Genomic DNA, 16,600 nt, shown 5'->3' with positions numbered 1-16,600 from the left:
CAGTGCTGGAGGCACTCATTTATTTATGCCAAGAAATTTGGAAGAGAGCTACCTGGCCAACAAACTTGAAGAGATCCATATTTGTGTCCATTCCAAAGAAAGATGATCCATCAGAATGTGGAAATTACCAAAGAATATCATTAATATCACACACAAGAAAAATTTTGCTGAAGATAATTCAAAGATGGTTGCAGCATTAAATTAACAGGGACCTTCTGGAAATGTAAGCTGGATTCAGAAGAGGATGTGGAACAAGGGATATCATTACTGAGATCAGACGGATCTTGGCTGAAGGCTAAGAGTACCAGAAATGTGTTTACCTGTGTTGTATTGACTATACAAAGACTTTCAGCTGTGTGAATCATAAAAATTGTGAAGAATCAGAATTGCAGAACACTTAATTGTGCTCATGAGTCATCCAAACAGAACAAGGGGATACTGCTTGATTTAAAATAAGGAAACCTGTGTGTCAGGGCTGTATCCCTTCACCATACTTATTCAATCTGTCTGCTCAGCAAATAAGCCAAGAACCTGGGCTATATGAAGAAGAATGCAGCATCAGCATGGGAGGAAGATTGATAACAACCTGCAATATGCAGATGGCACAGTGTTGCTTGCTGAAAGTGAAGAAGCCTTGAAGTATTTACTGATGAAGATCAAAGACCATAGCCTTCAAAACTCCTCACAACTGGACTAAGAAGCAATATCACAAAAAAATGGAAAAAAGGTTAAAGTTGTCAAGGATTTCACTTTACTTCAATTCAAAATCAACACCCATGGAAGTAGTAGTCAAGAAATTAAATGACATATTGCATTGGGCAAATCTGCTTCAAAAGACTACTTGAAGTGTTAAAGAGCAAAGATGTCACTTTGACAACCAAGGTGCCCCTGACCTAAGTCATGGTATTATCAATAACCTCATATCCATGTGAAAGTTGGACAATGAATAAGGAAGATTAAAGAAAAACTGATGCCTTTGAATTGTGGTGTTGGGAAAAAATGTTGAATGTACATGGACTGCTAGAAGAATCAACAAATCTATCTTGGAGGAATTATAGCCAGAATGCCCCCCAGAACCAAGAATGGCCAGACTTTGTCTCTTGCACACTGGTCATGTTATCAGAAGAGACCCATCTCTGGATAAGGGTATCATGCTTGGAAAACTAGAGGGTCAAAGAATAAGGGGAAGATCCTCAAGGAGATGGACTGACACTGGCTGGCAATGATGAGGAGGAGGCCTGGGCAGTGTTTCATATTTTGTACATGGGGTCACTATGAGTGGGACCCAATGTGGTGGCATCTATCAACAACATTCTGTACCAGGCAAGGTTACTGACAAGTGAAGGTGTCACAATGATAGGGTTATGTAAAGACACATTTAGTAGTACGTTAACTATTAAAAAAAAACTCACTGCCATTGAGTCAGATTCGACCCCAAAAAAATGTATTGTACTGTTTTTTAAAATCTTACATTTAATGTCTTTTTAAAAGGAATTAATAGCGTACAGAGAGGTTAAATGGTATGTAGACAAAAAAAGAAAAAAAACTGTGCTAGAACCAACTTATTCAGCAACATTAGCACCTTCTTCATCTTTGTCTTCTTCATCTTTCTCCTCTTCTTTTTCTCATTTTTCCATCCTTGATGACTCCCTTGTTTTGCTTCATCAGGCTTTCCAAAAAGAAAGTGATATTCTTTTTGTATTTCTCCTTCAGTTTGGCAGCCCTCTTTCTATAAAGTTCCTGTCATCTACAGCAGCGCTATTCCACATCTTTCCCACTGCCTTTGCAATATCACCAGTGGATAAGCTGTATGGCCTGTTTTGATTTTGGGGTGATACTAAGAACAAAACAAGAAAAAGGCCAGACAAAACCTCTCGGGCATATTGAAAGTTTTGAATTTTTTTGTTTCTCCTTTAGGAGGGATATAGGTGTTATTTCTGTTTCACAGTGAAACTTGTCCACGTCTGTCATGTTTCCAAATTTTCTTTTCTCATTGGAAAACTAGAAGTTGGCTGAAGCATCTGGGTGCTTCTTTTTATGATTCTCCTGGCAAGTTTGCACAAAGAGTGTATACAATGTCATTTAGCTCTTGGCTTCCTAGGATCTCCTTTGCACATGGTTATTTTTCCTCAGTGAGTCACAGTCTCCCAGTTCACTTGCCCCAGAGCTATCTCCATGGAGCTCAACATACTGCAATGTCTGTATAGGCCATAGCTTTTAAGAAGGATTTGTGGACCTCTCCCCTGAAAAAAATCACCTGGAGTGCTGAGTAAAAATGCAGATTCCCAGTTTCTTCCCCAGATACTTAGATCATTAAGGGTGGGGCCAGGGGATTGTACTTGAGAAACATTCTCTAGTTCATGCTGATGAGCAGCTGTATTAGAAAACTCCAGTTATATACTCTAGTTTTTTTCTTACCAACAGTTAATTATTTTTCCCATCTCATTCTTATTTTTAGTCCCTCTCCTCCAGTAAAACTTTCTCAAATCACCCAAGGGATGTCTCAATTGTCAAAGCCAGTGTCCTTTCCTGAGTGTCATGCTTGTTTTCACTGCATCACTTGATTTTATTCCTTATCATCTTCTTGAAACTTTCTCTTCTCTCTCAGAATGTGTAACATTGAAATCACAAGGTTAAAGTATTGCGTAGATCTCTTCTAAGTAGTGATTGCCAGTATTATTTTACATCTAAAGCTTAGGGATGAGAGGGATTTTCTGAGAAATTAAAAATATCACCAGAAAACCAAACTGAAATGTTCTTGAACGTTCTTGCTTTCTAGAATCTACTTACTAAATCTAATGTGTAAATAGCTCCAATCTTAAAAGGAGTAGCTTACTCTTTAGCTTCTGTTAGGAGAATAATTGGTAAAGATCAGGGATACTGTCATGTAGGTGCCAAGAACTAGAATAACTAATGCCTATGTGTGATTCAGTAAATGAAAAGTTAAGAACAATTAGGGATAATTAATAATCATTAATTAGCTTTTTATTTTTATTTGTGTCTTTTTGCTTTCTACTTGTGGTGGCTAAGTTTGTGTGTCAACTTGGGTAGGCCTGGTTGAGTGGCTAGAGACTAGCACTTGGAACTCAGACTTCTAACCTCCTGAACTCTAAGAGAATAAACTCCTGTTTATTCAGGCCATCCCATTTGTGTTATATTCCTGTCAGAGTGGGACCAGGTAATCAGAACACTACTCAAGATGATATTTATAAATTCTGGCAGAGATGGCTAGTTGTCTACTAAAACTACATACTCTCCTTTCCATAATGTGAAGTTATTACTAGGAGTGGACTGCCCTATCAGTGAGAGCATGGTCATTTTATCCAGGTGTGGCTTTATGACTAATTTTCAATGGAATATGAACAGAAGTGATGAAACATGTCAGGAGTTTTGTTTTGGTTTTGTTTTCCTCCTACGCCCTCTCTCTCCCCATCATCCTGTTGAATGCAGGCAACTGAAAGACCATGTGGGATGACTGACCTTCAAGAAGGAAGGAATCTGGGTTCCTCAACAGCATCTACAACCAGGAGCAGGGGACCGGGACCTGAGCAAAAAATAAATGTTTGTGGTATTAAGTCACTGAAATATAGAGATTTATATATTTAAGTGCCCAACAATCATGAGTTATTGTCTACATTTGTTTCTTATCCCTTTGCTGGAGGGTTTTTTTTTTTTTTTAATTTTCAAATGTCTGAGCAGAACTGGTGATGCGTTTCCCCCACCCTCATATTAGTAGGCACAGGTGAAAAGGAAAGTTGGTAAAATGGCAAGCACCCAAGATTCTTGGACTGTTCATCAGGATTATTTAGGGACCCATGGTCAAATTCCCTGTTGTTGTTTTTGTTAAGTGCCATCGAGTCCTTTCCGACTCATAGAGACCCCATGCACAGCAGAACGAAACACTGCCCGATCCCGTGCCAGCCCCACAATCCCTGCTATACTTGAACCCATCATTGCAGCCACCGTGTCAATCCATCTCGTTGAAGGCCTCCCCCTCTTTCGTTGACCCTCCACCCTACCAAGCATGACATCCTTCTCCAGGGAATGGTCCCTTCTTACAACATGACCAAAATAGGTGAGACGAAGTCTGGTCATTCAAATTCCCTAGTCCCTCTGTTTTCCTCCTCCTGATATCAGGTTATATGATATAATGAAAGCTGTAATTGACTGATGCTAACAAATCTTACAAGACACTGGAATTGACTACCAATTTTACTGTGTGATTTTATTCATTTTCCAACCATTCTGAGCCTCAGTTTCCACCAAGTGAGATGAAGAGGTTAGACTAAAAATCTTCTAGTTCCCCCATAGATAAACATGAATGTGAAGATAATGTGAAATGCTTTTTAAAGGAAGACCAAATATATGTAGCAAATCTTATCCTATTCTTTAATAGTTAGTCAGTTTACACTATCAGTAGAATATTTGATAAAGGGTACTATATTTGTGAGTGTGATTGGGGTAGTTAAGTTGTGTGTCAACTTGTCTGGGTCTGGTTTTGAGTGTCTGGACAGCTGGATGTAGTTGTTCCCCAGTATGAGACTGTTAACCAATTCCATGATGGAATCTACTGGAGCAACTGAGTAGCTGCCTGAGGGATATGGTCTGCTTCCAGTGTATAAGAAGAAGCATTGAGAAAGGTGTCTGAGCTTTTTGGCATGCTTGGACCCTGCATGTAGCCAAGTTTTCATCCAGCAGCCTGCTGTGTTGTCTGCTGATCTTGGGACTATCTCTGGACTTGAACTAGTTAGTGGCCAGCCATGTTGTTTAGTAATCTTTGGCCTGCCATTTTATTTGTCAACCTTGGGTTGGTCAGCCTCAGGAGCCAGAAGTTGCCTGAGTTAAGAGAAGCCTCCAGCTTCAGTGGGCCAGGATCAAGAGTCAGAGCTGAAGGCCAAGGTCAAGGGGTTTTTAGCCAGCCCCTAGAGCTAGCACTTTGAATTCAGACTTCTAGCCTCCAAAACTGTAAGACAATAAATCCCTGTTTGTTAAAACCATCCACCCATTTGTGTTATCTTCTGTTAGAATGGCACAAGAGAACAAATAGTGAAGAAGAATAAAATAATTACTTTGCTCTAGGAAAGTATACGTGACAAATGGAGAAATAAAGCAATATACAAGTAACATAACTACTTAACTTCTCAGTTGGTTAATGAAAGCAAAATTTCCTGCCAGGCAGTTTTTTACCTTATACCCTGAGTAGTCAGTTTGGTCTGGGTCAGAACTTGAAATATCTGAGGCAGATGTTTACTCCAAGTAGAATAAGGTTTGAAGGGCTGGGTTGAGACAAATTGCCTGGAACATCCTTAAAAGTTCTCATTAGTCCAAGATGTCCATGGAAATTAGATTCCTTGTATAGCATGATTCAGTTTTAAGAAGAAATAAAATTCTTAGAGTGGCTGAAAATGACACAGATTTCTGTGAACCTCCAGAACAATGCAAAATTATGTCATTATCCTTCCTATCATTCTCAGTGCTGCATGCTACAAATGAAAGTAAGAATAAAACTGTAAATTTGGGAAACTCAGCTTTTCCCTTAGACACAGGTAGAAGGGGAAAAGGGGTTCCCTCCTTGATCCCCACAATTTAGAGGATCTCCCTCATTAGTGGGTCCTATTCTGACCCTCCTCTGGCTGTGTTCCTCCCTCAGAGTAGTCAAAGGGATATGCTTACCCAGAGTTAGTACCTCTTAGCTTTTCTAGAGTGTGTTCAGATATGGCAGACCCCATAATTCTCTCCCCAAATGGTCCTGAGCCATGTGTGGGCCTCTTGCCTGATTTGTTCTTCTGAGGATGTCATTACTGACAGTATATGTTCCCTTAGTCTGAAATTTGGCCAATATGGATAGATATAAGAATGGAGCTTGTACATCCTGACTGGGAAGAAATGGCCCCTTTATGATGCAAGAGAGAGGTATAATTAGGCCCCTCAAGTTGGAGACTAGGAGCCAACTATCTCTTCAAGGACAGTATTAGCACAGATTTTGAGAAATCAGAGAAGTCTAAATTTAATTCTTACTTTCCACATCATTTTGAAGGTATATTTGTCAAGGTAGAGGGGAAAAAATTATCTAATAAATTACTATTTTAATTTATAACTGTTAAATATCTGATGAATGGAGAAAAGATTGAAATTGTCAAAGACTTCACATTACTTGGTTCTACAATCGACACCAGTGGAAGCAGCAGTTAGGACATCAGGTTACATATGTTGTTGTTGTTACGTGCCTTCGAGTCGGCCCCGACTCACAGCGATCCCTCCTTGGGTTTCCGAGGCAGTATCACTACGGAAGTAGATTGCCCAACCTTCCTTCTGAGGAGTGGCTGGTGGGTTTAACCTCCAGACTTCTGGTTAGCAGTCAAGTGCCTTAGACAATATGCTACCAGAGCTCCTTCAGGTGACGTATAGCACTGGGCAAACCGGCTGCAGCAGACCTCTTTCAAATGCTGAAGAGCAAAGATGTTTCCTTGAGGACTAAGGAGCGCCTGACATAAGCCATGATATTTTCAATCGCCTCATATGCATATGAGAGCTGGACAATGAGTAAGGAAGACTGAAGAAGAATTGATGCTTTTGAGCTGTGGTGTTGGTGAAGAACGCTGAAAGTACCATGGTCTGCTAAAACACCTGACAGGTCTGTCCTGGAGAAAGTGCAGCCAGAATGCTCCTTGGAAGCAAGAACGGCCAGACTTCGCTTAACCTACTTTGGTCATGTTGTCAGAAGGGACCATTCCCTGGAGAAGGATGTCATGCTTAGTAAGGTGGAGGGTCAACGAAGGAGGGGAAGGCCCTCAACGAGATGGATTGATATAGTGGCAGCGGCGATGGGCTCAAGTATAGCAAGAATCAGGGATCTGGCTCAGGACTTTGTGGTGTTTCTTTCTGCTGTGCATAGGGTCGCTATGAGTCAGAGATGACTTGATGGCACCTAACACCAACAACAAATATTTGATATATGATAAATGAGCTTCTATTTGTACTCTTGCTCTAGGATCCACAAGTGTATAGGTAGACTTGAGTGACCAGTCTTGTCACTAACACAAGAGCAGTTGGATGATATTTTGCCCTACAGCATTTACCTTGATCTTGTCACTTAATTGCCCCATAATTTTTCTTGGATGATCTTAGATTAGTATAAGAAGTACACTGAAGCACAGACATTATAGACATTATAGGGGTTTTGTACTTAGTAAAGTCAAATACTTTACTAATGATGCTTGAAAAACAATAGTGGTCACATATGTGACTGTTGATGCCCTGCAGGGTTACTTTCCCTGTAGGTTCCTTAGAACCATTGTCTCTCAAAGCGGTAATTCTTTTTCTTTTTCTTTTCTTTTCTAATAAACTTTTTATTGTGATTTGGGTTAAAGTTTACAGAGTAAATTGGTTTTCCACTCAACAGTTCATACACATTTTGTTTTGTGACATTCATTACAATCCCCACAATGTAACAGCACTCTCCCACTTCCTCCCATTTCCCTTTGTCCTTCTTTCCTAGCCATTCCTGCCTTCTGAGTTTTATGCCCATGAAAAAGCTACCCTTTTGATCTCTTATGTTGGGTTGTTACAAGAAGTGAATACCTTACCAGTGTTATTGTTCTCTTCATAAGCCTGTCTATTGTTTGGCTGAAAGTTGAGCTACAGAGTGATTCAGTTCGGGTCGAAAGTGTAACTAAACGTCATAGTCTCAGGGGTTCCACTAGTCCTTATCAGACCAGTAAGCTTGGTCTTTTATTATTATTATTATTTTGAGATTAGTTCCACATTTTTCTCCCACTCTGTCTTGGACTCCTACTGTGATCCCTTTCAGAGTGGTTGACAGTAGTATCTGGGCACTATCTTGTTCTTCTGGTCTCAGGGTCATGAAGGCTGAGGTTCACATGGTCCCTTGTCCCTTGGACTAATTGTTTCCATGTGTCTTTGTTTTCTTTGCTTTTCTTTGCTCCAGAGGAGGAAATATCCATAACTGAAACTTAGGTGACTGCTCACAAGCCCAAAGGAGTAATTCTGTCTCTTGTACCAGAGATTCACTCAACATGGAAAATGTTCACTTCCTGGTTTTAATCCTCAAATGTCTGTCTATCAATTCAGTTTTTCATTAGTCAGCTCTGGGACAGCTTTTTAAGCAAATATTTCTGTGGCAATCCATTCAAAAGATTATTTTTATACATGTTTATATGAGGAGTAGGTTTTAATGAAGATGCAAATCATATGCATTATCTCAGGAATATAAGCCTGTTGCCATAGTTTCCCTTGGCTGTGAATCAATAGTGTAGGCTCTTATTTCATTACTATTTAAGTAAGCTATTTAGTTATACCCTACTTCAATAGTGTTATAAATCAGTACTATACAACATGTCTAAGTACTTTGGGGAGTTTTGGGGTGGGCTAAAACTGACTGGTGGTTAAGGTTCAGGGAAATTTGTAATTTTTCATCTTGGCAGTAAATTCTAAGGTCCTTTCTTCACAATTAAAGAATTGAATGAATAAAAACAGTTGATTGTGTTCAATCTTTTTGTGGCTTATCTAAAACTTGTTCCTAAACTCTAGGGGTGGCAAATACAAGCTAGAGGACCTAGGTTAACTAGAGGTCATTGAAGCCCATAATTTACCTCTAGTCATTCATATGCAAACATTTTTTCTTAAGGTACTGTGTAAAAGACAATACTGGTTGGACTAGTTTGTAACCTTTGCCTTGGGGTGACCTACATGGTATAATTTGTGATTTCAAGGACACTGAGAAAATTCCTTTGGCCTTAAATAGCTCACTTAAATCAATGGAATGTTGCTTTGTTGTTGTATTTGCCGTCCAGTCGGACCTAACTCATAGCGACCCCTCCTTGGGTTTCCAAGGCAGTATCACTACAGAAGTAGATTGCCCCATCTTCCTTCCAAGGAGTGGCTAGTGGGTTTGAACCGCCAGCCTTCTGGTTAGCAGTCCAGTGCTTTAGGCACTATGCTGCCTGAAATTCCACTATTACAGAGGCATTCTTTTAGATTAACCCCTCTCTCTTCAAACACTCCAAAGAGAGACACACTGCATCAGTAAAAGCATAGTACCTTTTATCAAGAATTTTTTCCTCTATGAGTGTTTTGTGGCCCTGGTGTAGAAGGAAATAAAGTGCAGTTGCTAGAGAGAAAGGCAAAAGGAAATTGGGAAACAGAAATCATTTTCTTCTAAAAAACTCCCATTATATTAATTCAATAACGTGTCAGACATTCTTTAAGGTACCATCTCATTTATTTCTCAAACAACATTGTGTTGTTGTTGTTGTTGTTATGTGCCATTGAGTCTGACCCAACTCAAAGCGACCTCTCCTTGGGTTTCCGAGGCAGTATCACTACAGAAGTAGATTGCCCAACCTTCCTTCCAAGGAGTGGCTAGTGGGTTTGAATGGCCAGCCTTCAGGTTAGCAGTCAAGTGTAATCTAGGGTTAATAAGTATTCTTGCTTTCCATATGAAGAAACAACTTAGGAGTGATCAAGTGACTTAGCAAAGGTCACATTGTTCGTAAGGCATAAACTAGAATCTAAATAAAGTCTTTCGTTCTGTGTGTTATGTTCCTTATAGTACTTCTAGTATTTATTGTTCTCAATCAGTAAATTTGTGATATTTTCCTCTGTGGGGTACTATAGTTTTAAGTAAATGAGATCCTTATATATGTGTTAAGTTCATGAGCCAGGTAATCTGGGTACAAGTCTCAGCTTAAGGAGTTACTGGTTGTACTTACTCTTTGCATTTTGTCTATGGGGATAATAATTTTATCACTTCATAAGGTTATTGAGTGAATAAGTGTAAAGTGCTTAGAACAATTCCTAGCATACATTAACTGTTCAGTAATTCTTAGTTATTATACTTACTATGTCATTGAATGCTTCCAATACTCTTAAGAAATATAAACTTTATTTAGAGATAAATAAATTGAATTCCCACAACCCATGGGTCAATTTGCCCTATTGTGGTGGTTTGCATGTTACTGTGATAATAGAGGCTATGTCACTGGTATTTCAAATACCAGCAGGGTCACTCATGATGAACATGTTTTAGTAATGCTTCCAGACTAAAAGAGATTAGAAAGAAAGCCTGGTGATGTACATGGAAAACAGTCAATGAAAATCCCATGGATCACAAAAGAATATTGTTTAATATAGTGCTGGAACGTAAGCCCTGTAAGTTGGCTGCAATAATGGATTCAAATACAACAATGATCATGAAGATGGGGCAGGTGTGGGAAACATTTTATTCTGTTGTCTTCTCAATGGCAACTAACAAAAACAACAAGCTAGATTCAGTAAAGTTAGGTGACTTGCCCAGAGATCACCCCAACAGTGAATTCAAAACAAGTATTGAACCTCATTCCTTTTATATCAAGTTTTATGTTACACTGTGACTACGCTATAAGGTTAAGATGGCACCTGCAAATAGGACAGAACAAATGTTCAGTTATCCAGGACTGTCCTGCAAATACAGGGAGAGAATGGTAGCTAGAATAAGTCCTCACTCATATGAAGTGATTCAAAACTTTGAATCCCACTGGTAGTCCAAAAGAGATTATATAGCAGTGAATATGGCTATAAATGTCCAGCTTGGAAATCTGTCTTCAAAAGCTAGCATAATTTGGGACAAAGCTGAAATTAGTACATTGACTGAGTGAAGTAGAGGGAAAGCAGGTAGGTGACGGCTGGTCAAGCATTGGCATTAGGAGATGATTGGCCAAAGGAAGCAGGTCTCAGGCAGAGAGACTATATACTTCACCTACTTTGTAATTTTCTTGAGCACAGTGTTGAGTCATTGAAATAATACCCAGATTTATAGCGGTAAAATATACCTTTGCAAAGTGCTCCCATGTAAATCCTCAAATTAATCTTCCCAACCTTATGTAGTAGATACATTTATTCCAGTTTTCCAGATGATGAAAGATTAAATTAACAACATGACATTACAGCTAGTAAAGTTGCAATGACAGTACTTGAAACCGGAACCTCCTGACAACAAAGCCTTTGCCTCTTTTCTTTACGTCAGACTGTCTTTTAAAGGCCAATTACTGAATACTATGTACTGGAAGATTGCCCCATGGGTTTGTTAGTTGGTAAATTCATTATGAGGAGCCCTGGTGGTGCAACAGTTAAGTGCTCTGCCACTAACCAAAAGGTCAGCCATTCGAACCGACCAGCTGCCCTGTGGGAGAAAAGACCTGGTGATCTGTTCCTGTAAATATTACAGCCTAGAAATCCTATGGACAGTTCTACTCTGTCACATGGGGTCACTAACAACAACAATAACTAATGCATTATAGAAGTGGCTTCTGTGGTAGCCTAGTATTAGCTTGTTTGTGAGTAAATCCCAAACCTTAAAAATAAGCTCTTAAAAATTAGTTCAAACTGACTTAATATAATGTTTAGTTGCTCATAGAAGTGAAATATATCTCAACAGCCTCGAACTTGACCAGTTTCCCACTATTTATTATTGTGTGTTCATAAAATGTTATAAGTCCCTCAACTTGTGGCTTCTAACACAGTCTCTATGCAAAAGATAATGAATTAATTAGATACAAGGGGAAGCCTAATAATGCTCACAATCTTTATAACTCTTTGTTGTCATCCAAACGACATGCAAATCCAGGGTTAAATTTAAATGAGTCAAGTATAAGCCGCACACAAGCTAAGGCAATGGCAAGTTCAGAGTAAAGATGAAGTATTTTGGTCTGTATGGAAACAATCAGATTCTTTTCTTCCCTTGGGAGTGAATGCATAATTAAAAATAGGATATAATTACTGTTCTTTTGTATTAAAAAAAAATCAGCAAGCAAACGGCAGATGGCAAAATTGAACTGCAGGTGAAGGCAACTTGCAACTTGGGAGGTAACTGCCACATGATTTATACTGTGCTATGAGTTAGGCACCAGATGAGTACCACATTGATGCACATAAAAAGCAGCAGCTTATTCATATAATAAGCAGCAGGAGGATATTTTAATCTTTCAAATTATCCTTGTATTAGTGAGAGCCAAGGATGATTTTAGCAAAAACATTAACTGAATTGTGAACCCCAAACTGAAACAAAGCTTACTAATTTGCTGACCTCCCCAATGGAAGACAATTTTTATGTAAGCATATGTATTTTTAATAACTTACAGTCTGGCTACTTCCAAAAAGGATTTGATACAACTTAACTTCACTCGAAAGAGAAAAAAGCTGGAATGCAAGGCAAACTTAAGTGTGTGTGTGTAAACTACCTAACAAGTCCATCCAGAAGAATTCTAAATCATTTTATCTTCTTAAATGAATGAACAGAAAGATCAGGAATAATATAAAAATAATCACTAAACCTAACTCCATAACAACATTTTTTTTTCCATACATTCTAGTTCAGTGATGAAATCATCCCATTTTTCCTATAGGAGAGCCTTTCATGTTTTATTTTATGCTGTTAGTTTAGTTATGGTCTGTAATAGTAAATATTGGTGCTCACAAAATTTATTCCTCTTCCCTTCTCCAGAATAATACTAAATTATATTTCTCAGCCACCCTGAATCTAAGTAGATCTGGACAATCAGTTTCTGACAATAGAATATTTTTTAAAAAAAGTGATATCTGTCACCTCTGAGCTAAGATAGTTAGGAGTACGAACAAAAAACACAACCACTGCCGTGCAGTTGGACCCGACTCATAGTGACCCCTCCTTGGGTTTCCGAGGCAGTATCACTACAGAAGTAGATTGTCCAACCTTCCTTCCAAGGAGTGGCTGGTGGGTTTGAACCGATAGACATCTGGTTAGCAGTCAAATGCCTTAGGTACCAGACCACCAGAGCTGCCTTTTCTAAGCACTGTCTTCATCACCATCTAGCAGCTAAGTGCAGTAGGTAATCCCTTGTGGCTCTAGAGCAGTGATTCTCCACCCAAGAAGTTGTCTAAATTTGGATTCTTGGCACCCACCCCAGACCTTCTAAATCAGAAAGTTTGGAGGTGAGGCCCAACAATCTATGCATTAACAAGTCCTCCAAGTGACTCTGATGTACTCTAGAGTTTGTTCACTAGTGTTCTGTGCAATGACAAGGCCATGATACGGAAAGATCTTAGGTCTCTGGAATATTGCATGGAGCAGAGATTCCTCTTATGTCTCCATTCCCATTTCATTAGATTATAGAATAAGTCAAACTTGTAATTGCCCTAAACAACTGTGATCTGCAGATTGCTTTATATAGCATTTAGCCTATCCTGACTACCACTACTCTCTGGTCCTTTTTCTGTTATTGTTCTTGATATATATAACTTTCTACTTTTGTCCTAGCCCTTAAAGTCCTCTTTGGAATGATGAGGAGGGAATTAAACCAACTAACTGATAAATATTGTTTTCCCTCAGACTCTATTATTTTGCATTTCTTTGAATTTTTAGATATTGTTTTCTCTACCTACTGCTCTCTTCCCTCATCTAACAAATTACTACTCATCCTCAAGCATTTCCATGTATATAAAATATTTTAAAATCACCTATGTGATAACAGAACTACCTCTTTAAATACAGTTATGGAATTCCTTGCCCTCCAGGGACATGAGGTACTCTAATACAGGAGAAGCATCTCAAATATCCAAAATTTGGCATAAAATTATATAAGAGTCAATTTACATTTAATGAATATTTCTACATTTTACTCCTTTTTTTTTTTCCTGATAAGTTTTCCTTTTTGGAAAGAATTGCTTCTCTCTCTGTCAAAACATGTATTTCTACTGAGGGTGTGCATTAGTTCTGTCCAATCAGAATCCTTCCCTAGAATTTCTCTAACTGAGCTTATTAGAACATTTTTATTTGGTCTTAGCATTGTAAAGTTGTGACCCTGGAACTGTCTCCTGCCATGCTGGGAAAAGTCAATCTGTTGTCAGAAAGGCTGAAGATGATCCTTAAAGACAACAGTGTCTGTTCTGACATTATCCCAGCCCCTAGATCCAATTGTACCTGAATTCAGATCCACCTCTCTGTGGTTTATATACTTAAACCAATAAATTCTGTTTCTTTGATTTGAGTTGAATTCCTATTACTGGTTTTCAAAAACTGACAGCTGCCAAAAGTATGGAAGTAAATTAGTTCATTCCTGAAAAAGGAGAGTCACAATAGGCCTTGAGGGTAGAAGAGAGAAGAGAGATCTAGAAAGGTTGGGGGAAGTGAAAAAAATTGATTATTTAAACATGGCATGAAGAAATAGTATAGAAAAAATGTAAGATGTATGAAGACTCATTTTAGTTAAGATAGGACAACACTGTCTAATCTAGTCCTTTCTTTAATAGCTTCATGATCTTTGTCTTTTTATTATACACCATAAACTCAAAAAAAAAAAAAAAAAATTAAGCTCACTGCCATCAAGTGGATTCCTTCTCATTGCAACCCCCATTGGGTTTCCAAAGTGATAACTTTTTAGAGAAGTAGATTGCCTTATCTTCCTTCCATGGAGCAGCTGGTAGGTTTGAACTGCCATCCTTCTGGTTAGCAGTCAAATGCCTTAGGCATTGTGCCACCGCAGCTTTTTATCATACATTATAAAAAACCAAAAACCAAACTCACTGCCATCGAGTTAATTTTGACTCATAGTAGCCACCTTTGGGTTTCCAAGATGATATATCTTTATGGAAGTAGATTGCCCAGTCTTCTGTGGAGTGGATGCTGGATTTGAACTGCCAATCTTCTGGGTAGCAGTCAAAAACATTAGGCACTATGCCACCAAAGCTCCACTACACACTATGTTGCTGTTGTTGTTAGGTGCCATTGAGTCATCTCCGACACACAGCAGAACAAAACACTGCCAGGTCCTGTACCAGCTCCATGATCCTTGCCATACTTGAGCCCATCTCCACAGCCACTATGTCAATCCATCTCATTGAGGCCCTTCCCCTCTTTCATTGACCTTACACCTTACCAAGCATGACATCCTTCACCAGGGAATGGTCCCTTCTGACAACATGATCAAAGTAGGTGAGACGAAGTCTGGCCATTCTCACCTCCAAGGAGCATTCTGGCTGCACTTCCTCCAGGACAGACTTGTTAGTTCTTTTAGCAGTCCATTGTACCCTCAGCATTCTTCACCAACACCACAGCTCAGAAGCGTCAATTGTTCTTCAGCCTTCCGTATTCATTGTCCAGCTCTCACATGCATATGAGGCAATTGAAAATACCATAGTATGTGTCAGGCGCACCTTAGTACTCAAGGAGACATCTTTGCTCTTCAGCACTTGAAAGAGGTCCTGTGCAGCTGATTTGCCCAGTGCTATACATCATCTGAGGAGCTCTGGTAGCATAGTGCCTAAGGTACTTGACTGATAACCAGAAGATCGGTGGTTCAAACCCACCAGCCACTCCTCGGAAGGAAGGCTGGGCATTCCTATTTCCGTAGTGATACTGCCTCAGAAACCCAAGGAGGGATCGCTATGAGTCGGGTCCCACTCGACGGCACATAACAACAACAAACATACGTCGTCTGATATGTTGACTGCTGCTTCCATTGGCAACGATTATAGAACCAAGTAATGTGAAGTCTTTGACAATTTCAAACTTTTCTCCATTTATCATGATGCTGCTCATTGGTTCAGTTGTGAGGATATTTGTTTTCTTTATATTGAGAAGTAATCCATGCCGCAGACTGTATTCTTCAGTCTTCATCAGTAAGTGCTTCAAGTCATCCTTATTTTCAACAAACAAAGTTCTCTCATCAGCATATTGAAGGTTGTTAATGATTCTTCCTCCAATCTTGATGCCACATTCTTCTTGATATAGTCCAGCTTCTCGGATTATTTGCTCAGCATACAGATTGAATAGTATGGTGAAAGTATACAATCCTGATACACTCCCTTCTTGACTTTTAAACCATGCAGTGTCCCCTTGTTCTGTTCGAACAATAGCCTCCTCATCTATGTACAGGCTCCTCATGAGTACAATTAAGTGTTCTGCAAGTCCCATTCTTCTCGATGTTACCCACAATTTTTTATAATTCACAAAATCAAATGCTTCTGCATAGTCAATAAAACACAAGTAAACATTTTTCTGGTATTCTTTGCTTTGAGCCAAAATCCATCTGACATTAGCAATGATATCCCTCATGCCACATCTTCTTCTGAATCTAGCTTGCATTTCTGGAATTTCTCTGTCAATATACTGCTGCAACCATTTTTGAATTGTCTCTTCAGTAAGATTTTACTTGCATGCGATATTAATGATATTGTTTGATAATTTCTACATTCTGTGGGGTCATCTTTCTTTGGAATGGGTACAAATATGGATCTCTTCCAGTCAGTTGGCCAGGTAGCTGTCTTCCAAATCTCTTGGCAAGGGTAAGTGAGTACCTCCAGTGGGGCATCCATTTGTTGAAACATCTCAGTGTGTATTCTGTCATTTCCTGGAGCTTTGTTCTTCACCAATTCTTTCAGTGCAGCTTCAACTTCTTCCTTCAGTACCATTGGTTCTTGAACATATGCCACCTCCTGAAATGGATGAAGATCGACCAGTTCTTTTTGGTACAGTGACTCTGTATATTCCTTCCATCTTTTTTTGATGCTTCCTACATCATTCAATATTTTGCCCACAGAATCTTTCAGTATTGCAACTCGAGGCTTA

General features: G+C 39.1%; 1 pseudogene; it reads right to left on the bottom strand.

Moving 5' to 3' along the window:
* Positions 1 to 1,562: 1,562 nt before the first annotated feature.
* Positions 1,563 to 2,117, bottom strand: LOC122151237 (annotated as a pseudogene).
* Between the last annotated feature and the right edge of the window lie 14,483 nt (positions 2,118 to 16,600).

Source organism: Orycteropus afer, unplaced genomic scaffold (assembly GCF_000298275.1).
Source record: "Orycteropus afer afer isolate SDZICR_OR568_19922 unplaced genomic scaffold, OryAfe1.0 scaffold00339, whole genome shotgun sequence".
Lineage (NCBI taxonomy): Eukaryota > Metazoa > Chordata > Mammalia > Tubulidentata > Orycteropodidae > Orycteropus > Orycteropus afer.
The sequence above is the reverse complement of the archived record's forward strand: the minus strand, read 5'-3'. Positions and strand labels throughout refer to the sequence as shown.